Genomic DNA, 15,340 nt, shown 5'->3' with positions numbered 1-15,340 from the left:
GTTGTGGGTGATTTTCCAGGCTTTGGTATTGGAACTACTACTGAATGTTTCCAATCTGGTGGCATCTCACTGGATGCCCAGATTTCGTTAAAAATTCTGAGAAATGAAGTCAATGCTTCACCGTCCAGATTCCGGAATAGGGCATAAGGTACATCGTCGTGATCAGGTGCAGTTTTAGGGCGGATGTCTTCAATTGCAGCTATAAGCTCAGCCATGGTGAACGGGCATGTTATCGTATCCTCTGGCTCATGTTTGTAACTGATCGGAACAGGTGCAGGTGAACAGTCTTAATTCGGAAAAAAACTGAAGGGCAGCTTGCGAAGCAAATTCATCTGGAGAAAGACGAAGGGCAAGACGAATACTCTCGGCATAGTCTTTGACGGATGGCTTGCGTTCCATGGAATGAAATACACACCACAAGTGGCGATTGCCGATATGAGTACTGAGTTGAGAACACCACTCTGTCCAGCGCTTGTGCAGAAGGCGTTTAGAATACCGACGGGCTTTAGCGGTGACTCTATGAAGTTCCGTTCGTGCATTCTGGTCTGAAGGATGCTGAGTGATGTACACGCCCAGCTGTTTGCGCCTTGCCCAGAGATTGAGGTGAATTCAGGATTTGGTTGGTCTTCGTTGACAGTAGAAGAAACTGTGTTCTGAGTTAAGACAAGCATGTAGCGGCAGCCCTACCCCCGGAGGACGCTGTTTTCAGTTTTCCCGACGTGGGGACGTGCCTCTGAATTGGCCCAGATGATGACGGGCGGCGGGGCGAAGAGAACCGCCTTGCGGATGGCAATCAGGACTAGCGTCGCTGCGAGGTCGAAGATTGCACGTTATTAGCCAAGTACTGTTCGATAACCCGTGGTCTTTCACAGTAGCGTGGTCGAGGTGCGTCAGGTGAAAACCCCCTTAAACCCATTCTGCGGTAGGGGCAGTGGCGGAGGATGTGGCCGGGCTCCCCGCAGAGGTAACAGAGCGACCGATTGTTTGGCGTACGCCAAACCTGCGCTTTGCGCACGGGTGGCCTGAACTCCTGCAGCACGGAGGGTACAGTTGCGACTGGCTCCTGCAGGTATGGCACAGGAGCGACGGGGGAAAAAGCTCGCATCGCTGGCCCGGGACTTCGTAGCGCCTCGCTGTACGTCATAACGGAGGGCGCCGGGTGTGGAGCTGGGGTGGCTGCGCAACTCGTCGGATTTCTTCGCGGACCACGTCCGTTACGGCAGCGACGCTGACATGTTGAGCTTCAAAGCGAAGTTTCGCCAGTTCCTCGCGCACAAGGCTTCTTACAAGCTCCCGAAGTTCCTCAGCGGGCAGCGACGTAGATGTGCACTGGGAAGCGGCTGCTACAGTAGCCTGACGTCCGTAGTGGGCGCCCCGTTCCTGCAGAGAGCGCTCGATACCCATTGCCTCCTTGGTGAAGTTGGACACTGTTCGTGGCGGGTCACGGACCAGTCCAGCAAATAGCTGCTCTTTTACGCCACGCATTAAGTGGCGTACCTTCTGGGCTTCGGGCATAGCAGGGTCGGCCCGATTGAGCAGTCGCGTCATGTCCTCTATGAGCATCGCGACGCTCTCATTCGGCTGCTGTGTTCTTTAGCGCAGGGCTTTTTCAGCCTTCTCATTTCTTTCGCTGCTGATAAATGTCGCTACCAGCTCTCGACGAAAAGCCTCCCAGGTGGTAAAGGAAGCTTCGTGGTTCTCAAACCACGTTTTAGCCGAGTCCTGCACCGCAAAGTAGACGTTGCGCAGCTTGCGCTCACCGTCCCACTCATTGAAACCCGCCACTCGGACAAAGCTGGCCAACCAGTCTTCGACGTCCTCAAACCTCTCATTGTGGAATGATGGGGCGACCGAGGCGTGTGAAGGATGAACGGCGGGGCATTCCTGGAATGCTTACTTGTCTGGCTAGCCGTTGCGGACGTCAGGGCCCTTGCTGGTCTCGCGAGTTGGCCGAACTCTGGCTGTAGGCCACGCAGGCGGCGGCTCGCCTTGTGGACTGGTGTTGTAGCCACGAGTTGAGAACTGACGTAAAGAGTGTCCTCAATGTCAGCGTACATGGACCGTTATCCAGCGGGTCCACCAAATATGTCACCGACAAACGGGCAAAGCACTCAAACCAGATTTAATTAGACGTGCTGGGAGTGCAAGACAGCAGGGAGCTCGAGCGAGGAAGAAGGCGAATACCCTAGCCCCTCGAGTGCGCAAGGAATGGCAAGTCCTGTCTAAAACAGTACGGCCGCGGTATGGCGCCACTGGATTTCTCGGTACTGTGGCAACATTTTCTTTGATAATTACCTGCTTAAAGATCCTGTATGTTCCCAGTGCTGATTTCGTCAGCATTCCTAATAACGTGAGAGGTGAATGTGAATAACAATACTGCCGCGAATCACTGTAGTGTTTGTTCATGCCCAACAGAAGACACAAGCGGCGCCTTCTACCACATGAATTTCGCACTATTGTGATTTACAGCCACCTTATCTATATCCGGTATATATATGTACTCGTTAAATCACTTAATTTTCTTAAACGTGTGCATGTCAACACAGCGAATCACTTAACAGTATCCGCAACCCCCTGCGACAAACCGCTCGGCCGTAATGGCCGTCTGAAGGCCCTCGGAATGCACGGTTTGGGGGCGGAAAGGTAGTGGTTGCGAATCCCACACATATTTTGCGCTTCATCTCAAATAGTAATTTTATTCTCAGGAACATGCCATGTCATTTGACATCACTTCGAACATTCTGCGTCAAACAGGTGGCCTGCAAATTTTATGCAAATGGTGGTCCAGGAGGGGTCACACTTCTATGGCCGCTATAGTGGCACATATATAGCGGATCGAAAGCATAGTTATTATCTAAGGCACTATGCGCCCACTGTTTTTAGGTGGTATAGTGGGGTCATGTTTTTACTGTTTTGGTCAATTTTACCTTCTTTGCAGACGGACACGTCCTTGACAAACGTGAGTAGTGATAGCTAACGCTCTTAAAATTCGAACACTCGTGAGAAGCACGACAGCCAACAGCTAAAACGATGACGCGTGCGGCGATTCCCTATGTGACTGAAGTCAGTGATACCCTCTCGTGTACATTCTGAGAGCTCGGAGTGCTCATCGCACACGTGCCATCAAGCAAGCTCCGAGCCAAAATTATCCATGTAAGGGATCCCCTGCCACATGACAAGTTCCCTGGTGTGCTTTACCGAATTCCATGCAACGACTGCACCTCCATCTATATCGGGGAAACCAGGAACTTCCACCGACGCTCCAAAAATCATCAATGCAATGTCAAGAACAACCGGGCATGAAAGAATGCGATTGGGGAACATGTGCAGACAACCGGCGATGAGATGAGCTCAGGTGTGGCGGCAATCGATGCACAAGAAAAGAACCAGCGTAACAAGGCTACGTGTAGAGTCCTTAATTATCCAAACACCGCCTGACACATTGAACATGAATAAAGCACAGTTGACCCAATCTATGGTAAAAGATCACGAAGAATCCTGTAAGCTATGTAAGCGTCTTCCCTTTTCCGAGACAGTCTTACTGAGAACAAGGGTCGCGTATTGGACCTGAACCGTCATTTCCATTTATGTTTGGCTAGGTCAGTGACCCAGCATTCGCCTGTTTGTAATGCGCTAGGCAGAACAAGCCATTAGCTCTTGCTCCAAAGAGAAACGCTGCAATACCATTGACGTTGCGGATGGAACACGTATAATGATGAAAATTCGGCCTGGTTTATGCAACAAAACGCGTTAGAAATCCGGAGTGAGCAGCAGTTTGAGCTTTCATGCTGCCAGCTGCAGCGCTTTGTTCTGAAAACTTAACTTTTAAAAAGGACCCGCGAACTTGCTCTTGAGAATTGTTTGAAAGCCCTTGTGGCACTTTTGATCTTCCTTTGTACTCGCCGTGGCTTTTGTATTTGGCTGAACCATCGGTTCAACTTTCCCTTGACTCGAGATAACCATCTCTTCAACGAGGGTCGGTCTCGGTGTGTGTCCACAGAGAGTTCTGTGCCTATGTGGCCCCTTTTACACCACAGCTGTGACCACGGTACAAGGAGTCTGCAGAACTACACATTTCCAAAACCCCCGGCACATGCGAGCTTTGTTTAATAAAGGCTAAAACAAAGATAACGTGAGATATAAATGTGCATAACAATACTGCTGGCGAATCACTATAGTGTTTGTTCATGCCCATGACCTTCGGAACGCGGGTTTTTTATTCTGTTTGTGGCACGAGATGCGACAAGATTTATCTCGAATTATCGCAGCTACATGCAAGTGCTTTCACATTGTACGCGATTAATGCAGTTGAATATGGCGCCTTATTTTGAAGGTTCCTTGGCAGTTCTAAAATTAATTGCGGCCGTAAGAAGCTGGCTGTGCATTTACGGCTGCAGAGCACATTTGTATGTATCGCGACCGCCGAGTTGTCCAGTTATTTGTGGGCGCAAGACTGCCACACAAACAGCTCGTTTAAGAAGCACTTCAGTCTCCTCATACATCGACGACGGTTGGTTCACCGTCACGAAACGATACGTATGATCTGTGCCTTTGAAATGTAGCCTTTATGCACTTTCATTAGCTGCAGTATACTTGTGGACGTTTCAATTATACTCACTGTCGGCGAGAAAGCATGTGAGATACATTCCTTATTTGCAGCAGGAAAGAATAAGACGCGAAACAAGCAACGTAGATTCACAAGCGTAGTCGTTATGGTGGCGCATCATCTGTAAGAGACTCATAGAGGGCTCTAAGAATTATTCTCTCTGCTTTCAGCGACGCAACCGATATGTTGAGGGCGGAGGGAGGCTCTTAGACCGCGCTAATAATGCCATGCCACTTGTTCAAGAAATGCAAAAAATCCAGCTTATCAACTCTGCTATCGAGAGCAAGGTTCCTCACAAGCCTGAATTTTCGTAACACTCCTTTATTTCACAGCAATGGTGTTAGCAGGCCTTACGCGATCGCAGCACCCTTCAGCCGAAGCCAAGTGCTTCCCATGGGTGCTGTCTTCGCGTTTGCTCGGTAACATCTCTGGCGCGTGTTGTGCGAACACTCAAGGTGCGGCGCCACGGGGCTAACCGCACAGGGACGCCATGCAGGCCTCGCTGATGCGGCCTTCCGCATCCTGGGGCCCCTCCTGGACGCGCTCGGTGGCCTGGGGCTCTGCCCTGGCGTCGGCGTAGGCGGCATCGACGGTCGGCGCGGCTCCGCTCTCTGAAAACAAGACAGGTGGAAAGGGTAGGTGGCGCCAAACCAGCTAGCGCTCGAAACGGCTTGGAATTAGCCGTGTTAGCTACCCCGCTTCTAGAGTGAACTAGCGCCGTTGGACTGTACAGACTGCAAACTTCGGATCGGTTGTTTTCTACGGGGCTCCAGAGCACTGACCTCCGAGGCAGTAGTATACCACTGCCTCGACCGCTGTTTGTTTTTGGAACTTCCTAACGGCCTTTCATTATTAGTTGTGGCCGGTGTGCCGCGTCGCTGCAGTTGTCGAATACAGGGCAATAAATTTAACCACACGGTTCGTTAAGAAAATGAAATTGTAATTGTTTACGCTCTGCTGCGCTACGTGCTAAATTCGGTGATAGCTGTCGTCATGCGGCTGCAGGTGCATTGCGCTTGAGGCCTACAGAAGAGTCTATGACCTGCAGAGTTTATGAAAGGCTGAGTTTACACGTGCAAGGGGAACATTCGCCAGGGAAAGTTCCATATAACGGCATTGGCTGTAAAAGGCTGTAATAGTTCTCTGAACAACTCCGCACTGCGGAAGGGGGGAGAAGGAAGGAAAGAGGGGCATGACATGACATATTTAAGAAAAGTGCTGATATATCCTTGAGAGTGTTGGTAAGCACTAGGAAAGTACAGAAAGGGACGAACACACAGGACGAAGCGCTCAAGGATGTACAGTATTTCCATCTAGCCCCTGTAGTAGCTCTTTTGCCGATTTATACAAGCACGTCACATATGTGTCGGATCGCAGCTGTGAATCGAGACCCGCGTTGCTTAGGATGTTTGCACCCGATTTGCATTTAGAGATTAGCAAGCCTCTGGCGAACTCCCGGGTATTAGGTCCGGTGGCAATGGCCTCGTGTAACACACGTCCCTCAAGCGGCCAACAGCATCCTTTCGCAGGGGTACATGAGAAATTGGGATAAAATGTCCCAAGGACTCATGAATTTGACACGAAACACAGTTTCCAGAGTCTGCACGATGAATCAGATGAAAGTACTGTCACGCCAAAGCTACGCCCAACCTAACTCTATGCTCTGAATTCTGTGCGGAATTTTAAAAGCCACGTTCGGATGCTGTCTTTGCAACCAGCCGAGTCGATTGACTACCTGCTCCTGGTACCTTGCCATCGTACAGCGCGTTAATGAGGAAAGAAGGCCAAGTAGTAACTGGGTTTTCGTGACGAGCGGGACATACTCAGTATAGGAAATCTTCTGAGAATTCAGTGGCGCACGGGGGAAGGAAACGAAATATCCGCAAAAGCCAATAGCCAGATATAAATCGAATGAAGGCCCCTGTTTTTCGTGCAGACCCCGCAGTTAGTACACACTCGCATATTGTCTGAGAGAAATAAATAAAAGTAAACTTATCAAACTAAAGGTCTTATGTAATCGGGGCTCGATTAAGATCGTCGCTGCCGCAGGTGACGAAGTGCCAGAGAGGACCGAGGGCAGCAAAACACACACGTGCGTTTAGGTTTCCGTCTTGGCACCCCCTAGCGGTCGGGACGGTGCATCACTAATCAACATACGTAGCCTTCAGGCACGCCAATTTTTTTAACGGTGCATTCGCCTGCTGCAAAAAGGTGCAGGTTCCTGTAATCTGCGTAAAAGTTATTGTCAACGCGATTATAGCACTGATGCGTTCTTATTTCCGCGGTTTTGCGATGCCGGAGTAACTTGTTTTTTTAAGTATCGTCTGCCTCTAACGCGCAGTGAAGGATCTTTTAATTGAGCTGAATACAAACACGAAATATTTTTTCCAACGCTTCAGAATAAGATGCGCCAGTTGCTGGTTTGTTACTTTCAGTACCATCATTATGCTATCATTTTATCGACAGCCTTAGGATCGGCTTCACGCAGGGCATATAAGCATGAAAGTCAACAGAAGTTTCTTTTCTAGGTCAACAACATGATCGTTCAAAGTGCAGGTGTGCTGGGCGATGTCTGTGGTTGCAAGTTAAACTACGAAGTTTTGTTTACCGCTGTGCAACATTTCACAATTTACGTATAACAATTCTATAGGTTCACAAAACAAAGATCTTTGTTTACATGACCCGAATAAATCGATAAAAAGCACGACCATGTGGTTTATGGTTTATGGCGGTTTAATGATCCGAACCGAATCAGTCGAACGGGGTACCATTTTGGAGGGATCCGGAAATTTCGACCACCTGGGGTTCTTTAACATGAACTGACATCGCACAATAAACGGGACTCTAGCATTTAGCCTCCATCGAAATGCGAACGCTGCGGCCGGGATTGAATCCGTGTTTTTGGGTCAGAAGCCAAGCGCCATAATCACTGAGCCCACCGCCGTGGCTCGCAGTGCCATATATTAGAAATAAAAAAGATTGGTTAATGGGAGCCTTAGTCCGCTAGGCAAAGCTTCGGCAAAAGGTCTTGTTTTGTAGGGTTGTGCAAACATAGCTATTTGAAAGCAAACCAAATGCAAATAGTGTACGTTTTATACGAAATAGAATACTAACACTGTATAGCTAGAAACCGAATCAAATACGAATAGAAAAGTGAGATTACCGATGCACATATCCATGTTTTATCAAACTTCTGCTATACCCAAGAGAGTGATAAAGCGTACTCCTATTATCACAGCTGGTCGGGGTGATTATTCATATAACAAAACAAGTGATGGGGTAGATGACAGTTAAAAAACAGTAAAGCGGACTGTATTTGCAGCGGACTACAGAGCTTTGCGTCATAAATATATAGCTGAGGAGACCTGGGTGGAATCTACATAGAAAGGCACCGCTTGAATACGTCACCGCTTGACATAGTAACTCTGGTTCTATTGAGTTACCCACGCGTTCATTTTTGTCAATCAATAGGGCTTTTCATGATCTCGCAGAAATGACCGCAGCTTGTCAGCGTCGCTTGAATTTATGGTGCCACTGTTTGTTAAAGCTGAAACTGTGAGACGTCGCCTTATATGAAAAGAAATACCAGTGGGTACGTTTTCGCCGTAATTAAAGTGTTATCTACGAAACTAAAACACGCTCATTGACTTTAGTTCCGAAACCACTGCTGGCGTGTGAAAAGAAAGATTGTGGTGAAACGAGGAAAACAACTGAAGAGTATACACTCTGGAAATTATTACATGAGCTTTGAGTTTTCGGGTTGAGGGCTTCGGATAAATTTGGACCCATTGGAATCCTTAGGACGCACCGAAAAAGTATGGTGCACAGCCGCTTTTGTGTTCCGTCCCTAATAAAGCGTGGGCGAAATCGCCCACAATCGGAACCTTTAGCTCGTGCTCAGCTGCAGAAAGCGCTTCTACTTCGACCCCCCCCCCCCCCCTCAATGCCGGAAGCGAATAGGACATAACAAAAATAGGTGGTCGCTTGTGCCAATTATGCCACTTCTTTATAAATGGGGCGTCTTACCTGTCAAAAGGAAGCCGAAGATGGCTAGGCCAACAAGGAGTGCTTTCAGCTGCATGGCTGTCGATATGAAAAGACTGTGGTGAGAGGAGACTAGGTACAAGTCGATGTAGTGATCATGGGGGTCATTTGTTCAAATAAAAACCACTTGTAATAAACTTCTATTCTCTGAAAGAAGAGCACTTTTACAAAGAACCATCGCTCTATTGGCTATGCTACTCCAAAGTAAGTGTTACGCATTACGATTTCAGAGTAAATTTCCGCCTACTGCGGCATTCTTCAAATGCGTTGGTGAAATACAAAACTGCGGGGCTCCACGCTGGTTTGTTCAATTTGGAAGGCTTTTTATGCTCAGGTCCACAAGAAATTTGACTCGTTGTTTGCAACTGTAACCCTTTACACTTGAAATGAGGGAGTGAACTTCATTCTTCTTGTAGAGCTGACTCTCTAGTGGCCGCTCTTTTACAAAAAGACCATGAGACAGTCTATAGGCTGTCTATAGGCTTCTGTATATGGAGATAACGTTAGAACCATATGGACGAACTTTAGAGAACAGTCGATAGGCAATAGAAATCCTATAGATTGTCTTTAAATAATCTATAGATTTATGTCCATGCACTTTTAGTAGACTTTAGACTAATCTATAGATTATGGCCATACACATTTAGTAGACTTTTGTCTACAGACTGACCATAGACAGGGTAGGCAAAAAGAGATATCTATAGGATGTCGATAGAGCCTGCAAGAAGCCTGTAGAAGCCTATAGCCTATAAAATGTAAATACACGATTTTTATAAGGGCTGACAGACTGTTTCTGTTCGCTGATTACAGATTTGTGAGATACGTTTCACCGAAATGAAATCGGTTCAAGTCCGGGTCTTAGATTCCGAAGTCCGAGAAGTTTCTGGTCCTTAGTGGAGCGTGGAACTTTCTTAGCCATCACATTTGGTACTACTACAGGTGCTGGTCATTGAAACCTGCAATAATTTCTCTTTGGTGTAATCTAACGTTGTGAAATGTGCAGCTGCGTCGTTTTGTGTTCGTTGCGTGCTTATGGAAGCTCTGACTGAGACAACTTGGGAACTTTCTGGAACAAAGCATGCACAGTTATTTTCATCATTAAGTGCAGTTAACATTCATGGTGTAGCGAAGCCTTCTAAACCCATATGTTACGAAGTTCTCACCGTTGAAGATGTTGCTGCGAAGCGGGTCACCCCTAAGTTCAGTGCAAGATGAAAAAACCTGCGGCAGCAGCCTGCCTTTTAACCAACAGCTCACAGCGACACGTGTCAGTTCGAGGCTTGCGACAGTTTCTAGTTCTGCCAACTTCGTAGATATTTTACATATGGCTTTTGAAGCGGGATAATTGTGTCTACTAGATTTTAGTATGCATAAAGTAACGAAAGAATGAACCCATCCGGTCATGTATGATAAGAGACCAACGGTAGACTAGGAATTTGCCGCTTTTATACAGCGCAGTACGGGAGACTATCTACAGCTGTTACCGAAGTTGGTAACTAGCAATAGACCTAGAAAACAGGTCTTGACTGGCACATTTAATTTAGGCCATGTCAAAAGAGCTCAAAGCATCCATGCATGAAGGGTTCGAATTGTGATCTCATGCATCACTGCAGATATTTTTAAGTAGTGTCCACATATTTCCTCCTGTACCGAACTGGTTAGGGGTGGAATGAACTGTGGGCCAGACATCTGCCACGAGCAGCATAGGCTAGCAACGGGTTTCAACCCACTAGCTTTCGTATAAGGAATGAAGAAATGGCCCACGTTTTGAGGATCGCAGACATTTCGGACGGGCCTGGCACGAAGCAATGACAGCTTTAGCAGTAAGAGAGAAAGAAATGCAGAGAAAACACAAGATATTAAGTACAACGGGCACTCCATATATGGCGAATATTGTATTCGTCTCGTAATATAACAAAACTTCTACATGTTTGCTTATAACAGGAATCAATGTTCAAAGTTGAGCTGCCTGGAACTCGTGGTTTTCTTTTATAAAGACGTGTTGTGCAATAGCAGTGGGCGTATATGTGGCTGCGACGCGATCTGATTATAAGATTTGGATGTGATCCTCTATTCCGTTCACGAACATGGTGCGATGGCAATCTCGGTCCATATCCCCAATAACAACAAGAGCTTATTTCACAAATACAGCTTGGAAATTCGTCACCATGATTGCGTCGGCGCCCAATTTTTGCCAGCTTACCCACCCGCTATGCTAATACGACTGATAACGTACTGAATGTTTCTTGACCGCTTTCTTCGAATCGGCTTCATTTTCATCATCTTTTCTTAATTTTGTTCCCAAAGGGGCAATTCCTAGGTCGAGTTCAGTCAAAGTTGCATCAGATATTATTTTGTCATTGAGCCGAAGCAAAATCAGACAAATTCACTTGAAAGGAATTCGGGCACAATAGTTTGATGTGAGACCATAGTTGCGTGTGTTTTAAGTCTTCTAAAATGAACTAATCACGCGAACAACCTGGATACAATACTTATTGTGTAAATTGTTTGTATATATTACTTCTCCCCTATCCTCTCTTCCTGTCCCCTCACCTCTTTAATTTAATTTCTCCATTCTTCCTGCTATCCTTTATTTCTGCTGCCCCAGCTCAGGTGCTTCAGTATCGATGGCAGATCCCGGGGCGAGCAAAAATCTTTTCCTTCCTTTTTACTATTATTTCGGTTGCCACGTTATATTAGGTTGCCACGTGCAACCTCAGCCAGCCCTCACGTACCAGCGTGAGATAGCTTATAACGTTCGCATAACATTTGTACGCAGTTTCTATGACACTGAAAGCAATGTGTCAATGGGAAATGAAGAATAGTCAAATGTGTTACATGATGTACAATTCACATTTCTTTCTCAAGGTAAATAAGTAGGATGATTGATCGATTATATGAACTTCATAAAGGTAGCAGCTTGAAAGATTAGGAATTCGCCTTCGATATAATGGCGTTGCTACGCGGTCCTTATTCGAGGTGTTAAGAAGTTTGTTTCAGAGGGAATAAAGTGGTTCTGTTTTTACATGGATCTAAATACACTTATGATAACTGTTGAAGCTGGAGGGTTTTGTAGATGTACAATTCACCAGCTTTTCGCGTTATGTACCTCATCAATTGGATTGCAGCGAATACACAGCGATTTACATTAAGTTTGAGTTCATTTTTGTTTTGAGGGTCTTACCGTAAGTTCGTATCTTGTAGTCGCGGACAGTAGTTAAAGTGGGTAAAGCTAGAAGATCTTCCAATAAAGAATCTTGCCATTTTTTTCTTTTACATACCGATGTCCCAAAAAAAACTAAAAAGGGGTCAGGCCAATCTAAGCTCAAAGTTTTTTGTTGGTACTGAACACGTTTGAACCGGTTGTATTCGGAATAGAATGTCGCTCAGGAGCCGAACCCGGAAGTAAAACCGAAAGTTGTCAACCCGAACAGAACCCGAAAAAATTGCGGGCGACACTCTGATTCGCTCCCTGTTAGGACTAGCAGACACGGAATTGAAACAAGAACCAAAATGGGGTAAGTTCAGCCCCAACAGAATAACAGTAAGTGCAACGCAGGGACCCGTACAACCCGCAGCTGACCTGCTGCGACCAGCAGAAAACCAGTAAGTACCCTGCTGGTAACAGTACAACAAACAAAAAAGCATCAGGATTCTTGCGGATTCAAGTGGAGACCACAACAAACCAGCAGATCCGCTGTCACAAATTTTCACCGCGGCTGATAATGACTGCTCTCTGTAAATGCGCTGAACCTTTTCAGCTGCGAAGTTTTCAATAAGTGATATCTGTTCATCAAATTTCGAGTAGCCTCAAATTGCCTAATGTGGTGTATGAGTGTTTACGTGTGATAGAGAAAATCACGCATTGTTCTCGCATGAATATTACATTAGTGAAAATAAAACGTCAAGAAGCTATTGATTAATACTTTTCTCCGTAAAGTTTCGAGACTGGTTTATTTTCTTCTCTAGAAATGATTCCCGAAAGCAAATGTTTGTGCGTGTGTGTGTGTGTGTGTGTGTGTGTGTGTGTGTGTGTGTGTGTGTGTGTGTGTGTGTGTGTGTGTGTGTGTGTGTGTGTGTGTGTGTGTGTGTGTGTGTGTGTGTGTGTGTGTGTGTGTGTGTGTGTGTGTGTGTGTGTGTGTGTGTGTGTGTGTAGCGCCATCTCCTCGGGCTAACCTGAGCAATTTAATTTAATTGCTTGGCAGCTGCTAGATGGCACTCCATGCAGAAAAATACGTTGTCACTGGTCGTCTGCGCATTCTACTGTGAGTGAATGTGGAGAGATGGACGTCCACCTCGAACAGCGTGTAAACATAAAATTCTGTGAAAAGCTTGGCAAGAGAGCCACACAAAGGTATGAGGTCCTTTGTGACGCTTACGGCAACGAGAAATTATTGCGGGCGCGAGTTTTCGAGTGGCACAAGAGGTTCGTTTCGGGGAGAACGTCGGGGGAAGACTACACAAGCCAAGGGCGCCCTTAAACCTCACGGAATGAAAACAATGGGACTCGGATCAGGGAGATCATACAGCAAGACTGCACTATTACATTCCGCATGCTATCAGATTCTCTCGACATTAGTGAGACAACATAACACCAAATTTTGCGTGAAAACTGTGGAAACGAAAGCTGCATGCCATACTTGTGCCGCACTCCCGCACACAGGACCAGAAGCACACGCGGGCATCAGTGAGCGCTGATTTGCTCTCCGAGGCAAAGAAGGATGCTGCATTCGTCGACAGCATCATTACTGAAGACGAAACAGGGTGTTTTCAACACGATCCTGAAACAAAAAGGCAGGGTGCCGAATGGCGGTCCGTAAGGTCTCCGGCGTCGAGAAAGGTGCGGTGACAGGAGACCAAAACAAAGACGATGCTGATAGTTTTTTTTCGATGCCAGAGGAGTCATACACCACGAGCTCATCCCATAAGAGCAGGCGGTGAACCAGGAGTTTTATATCCGCGCGCTCCAACACATGCGTGATGAACTTCGATGTCGTCGCCCTGACTTATGGGCATCTGGGCAATGGAGCTTTCTCCACGATAGCTCAAGTCGGCACACTGCTCTCACCGTGACAAAATTTCTTCGCAAGCACAGTATTAATGTACTTCCCCATCCGCCATACTCGCCTGAGCTTTCCTCTTGTGCATGTCTCTAGTACAGCAGATCTTGATTACAATTATTGGGTACCGAGAAGTGTCATGCTACCTGAATACAAAACTGGGCGAAACATTTCGGCATGGTCGTGAACGTAGGCATAACGATGTATGTACCTTCATCGTCGCAAATGTATAGTTGGGGCGCGGAGACGAAGCTCACTCGTCGAGTGAAACGATGAACCACCTTTATGTCGCAGGGATACCGATTCCGTACTGTCGATTCAAGCATATCTAGAAAATCGTGATCAGATTAGGAAAGAGCGCATCAGAAAAGCGTGAAGTGCTGTGAGGGGTGCCGCAGGGCTCTGCTTTGGGCACACTTTTTTTGTTCTATATAAATGATATTACTGCTATCTTTGAATCGCCTGTTGAGATCAAACTTTTTGCGGGGGATTTTTAATTTATTGTCCTATTGGTTGCCCGGAAGATCAGGTGAAAATAAAAACCTGTCTTCAGTAATTACTTTCACGGTGCCTGAAATGGGCATGGAAATAAACTGCAAAAATACATGTACACACATTTTAACAAGAAAGCAGAATGCTATGAACATTCATTACAATATCATTAAGTATGCTTGGGATGAGATACACAGCTCCAGGTACTTGGGTGTAACGATAAATTATAATGTTGATTGCCGCAGCCACATTGAAAACGTCTTTTCGAAAGCTCACCTGAAGCTTTGTGTTCTCAGGAGAAAGCGGAATAATGCGACCAGAGAAATTAAAATGGCTGCCTACACGGCACTTGTAAGGCCAATTATAGAATGCTGTACACAGCCCAAATAAAAGTATTTCAAAGGGAAACTGGAAAGAATACAACGGATTGCATCGCGTTTTATATGTTCTAAAATATCGCCGCACTGATTCGGTCGCAGAAATGTTACAAGAATGTGAGTTAGAATTAATAGGAATGAGAAGACAAAATCACAGATTGAAACTTTTTTTTTTCAGATAATGCAAGGCAAGTTAAAGTTATAACGAAATACTATGTGAAATCGCCTTTGAATCGTTGCCCACGAAAAAACCATAGTAGAGTAATACAACCTATGATTACACATAGCGATGTCTACCAGTATTCATTTTTTCCACGTGTGACTGAAATGTGGAATAAAATGCCAAATTATGTTGTTGAGCGGACTGAAGTTGAAAAATTTGTCTTTGGTGTTAGGACATTTTTGCGGGAACGGGTTGGATATTTGCAATTTTGTTTTTGGGAATGAATTTTTTTTCAATGAGAGCCGTATTTGTAATTGTTTTGTACATTTTGTTTCCTCACCTTTAATTACCGTCATTAGTTGGTTAAAAGCTTGAATAAATAAATAAAGAAATAGAAATGAATGTTCATAACCTTTAGTCACGTGCCAAATAATAGCCAGAAACAAAGTACACATCTACAAATACAAGACTCGAGGAAATTCATCGAACGGAAACCTATCTAAAGCCCACGATACTACACGGTGGCGACTAACGTAACCTACATCGCAGTGAAAAAGAACGCAGAATAATTAGTGAAGCCTGGACTTGCAGGTTCTTC

The 15,340-nt window shown here is 45.9% G+C and overlaps 1 long non-coding RNA gene across 1 annotated transcript; it reads right to left on the bottom strand.

The window, feature by feature from the left end:
- Positions 1–4,917: 4,917 nt before the first annotated feature.
- Positions 4,918–9,849, bottom strand: LOC144119331 (uncharacterized). Its single transcript, XR_013312335.1, has 3 exons — positions 9,814–9,849; positions 8,633–8,689; positions 4,918–5,217 (listed from the first exon to the last, which is right to left on the bottom strand). It is a non-coding gene; the product is annotated as an uncharacterized LOC144119331 (long non-coding RNA).
- Between the last annotated feature and the right edge of the window lie 5,491 nt (positions 9,850–15,340).

Source organism: Amblyomma americanum, chromosome 2, assembly GCF_052857255.1.
Source record: "Amblyomma americanum isolate KBUSLIRL-KWMA chromosome 2, ASM5285725v1, whole genome shotgun sequence".
In the NCBI taxonomy this organism is placed as follows: Eukaryota; Metazoa; Arthropoda; class Arachnida; order Ixodida; family Ixodidae; genus Amblyomma; species Amblyomma americanum.
The sequence above is the reverse complement of the archived record's forward strand: the minus strand, read 5'-3'. Positions and strand labels throughout refer to the sequence as shown.